This window comes from Populus trichocarpa, chromosome 10 (genome assembly GCF_000002775.5).
Source record: "Populus trichocarpa isolate Nisqually-1 chromosome 10, P.trichocarpa_v4.1, whole genome shotgun sequence".
Classification (NCBI taxonomy): domain Eukaryota; kingdom Viridiplantae; phylum Streptophyta; class Magnoliopsida; order Malpighiales; family Salicaceae; genus Populus; species Populus trichocarpa.
This window is the reverse complement of record NC_037294.2, coordinates 14,165,626-14,168,794: the sequence shown is the minus strand read 5'-3', so window position 1 is coordinate 14,168,794 and position 3,169 is coordinate 14,165,626. Positions and strand designations below refer to the sequence as shown.

Below are 3,169 nucleotides of genomic sequence, written 5' to 3'. Positions count from 1 at the left end.
AATTTTTTTTAAAAAAATAGTGTAAAGAAAAAAAAGCTAAAAAAATATTACAAAAAAAATGATAAATAGAAAAGTGTAAAATGATAAAAATACAAAATATTAAAAATAATTTATTTCTTACAAAAAAAAAAAAAAAACCCCGAAAATTGCAATTTTTACCACCGATGTAGTACCGTTATAGTACTGTTATAGTAAAAAATTATTGAATTTTATAGCTATCTCATTTCTGTATGAAAATAAATGTATAATAATATAATAATTCACCGTCTATTGTGGTTTCGTCTATGCTAAAAACGCCGTCGCTTTGAATAGATTTGACGGGGATAACGGTCTCGGGTAGCCTCATGTTTTACGGTCAGTGAACATACTTGATACTTACCAAGTGTAGTTGGAAAATCCCCTCACAGTCACAGAAAGAAGACAAGTTTATCCCACTCTTACAATCATGCAAGCCCCTTAACCAAATCCACTCCCAAATTATCACTCATGGGTTCGAACAGATAGATTATATCACCCCAGAAAATCATCACGTCCTATACTCATTCAAGAAAATGGAGCACGCCCACAAACTGTTCGATCAAATTCCTGACAGAAACGCCTTCATTTGGAACGTAATGTTCAGAGGCTATTTACAAAACGAATCTCACTAGGAAGTTGTAGTTTTGTTTAAACAAATGAAGGGACTGAATGTCTTGCCTAATTGCTTAACTTTTCCACTTGTTCTTAAATCGTGTGTCAAGATTAATGCATTGAAAGAAGGTGAAGAGTTGCTTTGTTTTGTGATTAAAAGTGGATTTAGAGCGAACACTTTTGTGGCTGCTACGTTGATCGATATGCAAGCTAGTGGAGAAGCAATCGAAGCTGCTTATAGGGTGTTTGGTGAGCTGATAGAGAGGAATTTAATTGCCTGCACTACAATGATTAATGGCAACATTCCTTGTTGTGATTTAGTAACTGCGCGTCGCCTTTTTGACTTGGCGCCCGAGCGGGATATTGTGTTGTGGAATACTATGATTTCAGGTTATATTGAGGCTTGGGATATAGGAAGAGCGCAGGAGCTTTTTAATAAGATGCCAAACAAGGATGTTATGTCTTGGAAAACAGTTTTGAATGGTTATGCTAGCAATGGGGCTGGCACAGCCTGTGAGGATTGTTTGAAGAGTTGCCAGAAAGGAACGTTTTTTGTTGAATGAGTTGATTGAAGGGTATACACGTAATGCTTGTTTTTTTTGAGGTATTGAGCGCTTTCAAGTGGATGTTAGTTGATGAAAATGAAGCTCCTAATGATGCCACACTTGTGAATGTGTTGTCTGCGTGTGCGAGATTAGGTGCTCTTGATTTGGGCAAGTGGGTGCATGCGTATGCAGAGAGTCATGGTTACAAGGGAAATGGTATGTTGGGAATGCTTTGATGGATATGTATGCCAAATGTGGTGTTGTGGAAACTGCTTTTGATGTGTTCAAAAGCATGGATAAGAAAGATCTGATTAGCTGGAATACGATAATTGGTGGATTGGCAGTGCATGGGCACGGAGCTGATGCCTTCAATTTGTTTTCTCAAACGAAGAGTGCAGGGGGGAATCTAGATTTAATCACATTCATAGGCATTTTGTGTGCTTGCACACACACGGGTTTGGTTGAAGATGGTTTATCATATTTCAAATCAATGACCGATAATATTCAATTGCGCCTCAGATTGAACACTATGGTTGTATTGTTGATTTGCTAGGGCAAGCTGGTCTCTTGGCTCAAGCTGTGGATTTCATCAGAAAGATGCTCATAGAAGGAGATTCTTATTTGGGCTGCATTGCTTAGGGCGTGTAGGGTTTATAAAAATATTGAATTTGCTGAACTGGCTCTTGGAAAACTCATTGAATTTGAGCCAAAGAACCTTGCAATTTTTGTGATGCTTTCAAACGTGCACTGGGACCTTGGAAGATGGAAAGACGTAGCATGATTGAAAGTTGCACTGAGGGAAACAGGGTTAAAAAAATTACCAGGATGTAGTTTGATTGAGGTCAATGATTGTGTGGTTGAGTTTTATTCATTGAATGAAAGACATCCCGAGAAGGAGCGAATATATGGCACCTTGAGAGCACTGACAAAATCGACGAGATCATCAGGATACAGACCAGATTATATGGGGCTGGACGAGAGAAACTAAAGATAGAAGAGATCTTGTTGAGGATGATAGAAACATTATTAAGTTATTCCCTATAACATGGGTTCCTTGAACTTGAACATAATTTACCTTGCTACTTGTTTTGGCAGTTCAAAAGCAATCAAGAGACCTACGGAACTGCTTCATGCCAGGGAAATTATGTACTTTGGTACAGTCAAGAGTATCTTTGTAGCGGAGATGCTTATGCTCAAGATTTTTGTCCAGCGAAGATCCTCCTCCCTCTGGTAGTTGACTAGCTGTTGATTACAACCTAAGCTTTTCCATAAACTTCTTGCTGGTAGAGCATGCTGGGTGGTCGATTCATTGTTTGGTGTCAGAAACCAATGATGGTAGTTACAGTGTAAGTCTTGTCAGTATGCTTCCTGCTGTTGTTGAAATCATCACCGGGTGTGGTAAATTTAGCAAGCTATATTCATATTGGTGATCCTTGTATTCAACCACTTCAATTATTTCCAAAAATCTCATCCTTTTGAGAGCACTGACAAAATCAAATTTAATTGTATTATAAAACCAACTTTTCGTGTAGCTGAAGCTTACTTCGCAAAAGTAAGGTTGAGCTCTATAGTAGTTGGGCTCTAAAGCAACAGGAAATGGATTAAGCTACTTGCGTGAAAGCCATTGCACATTAACGCATCCATTTTCTTGCTTGTCGGCCTTTTACTTTGATTGTATTGCGTAAGGCTTAACTAATAACATTGGTTGGGCTTTTCCCCATTATCAGGTACGCTTCTAAAGCTTCTTCCTTCAGCTAGACGAGGCTTTGCTTCTCCATGTTGCTATTGTTGAAATCATATCATCTTATGTAGCTTATAAAACTGTCAGAGAACCCAACTTTTTTACTCACATGTCGTTTGATTTATTTATTGTTATGTGGAGGCATATAAATTGCAGTTAGTGCATGGAATCGAACCCTTTACTCGCTGCTTTTCCAGTATGGATGCCATGATAGGAAATGAGGAAACGGAGGAGGCCAATCGATCTAATTTAA

At 38.3% G+C, this 3,169-nt stretch overlaps 1 pseudogene; it reads left to right on the top strand.

Annotated features, from left to right (window-relative positions):
* Positions 1 to 362: 362 nt before the first annotated feature.
* LOC112328893 (pentatricopeptide repeat-containing protein At1g08070, chloroplastic-like) lies at positions 363 to 2,901 on the top strand (annotated as a pseudogene).
* The last annotated feature ends 268 nt before the right edge of the window (positions 2,902 to 3,169 follow it).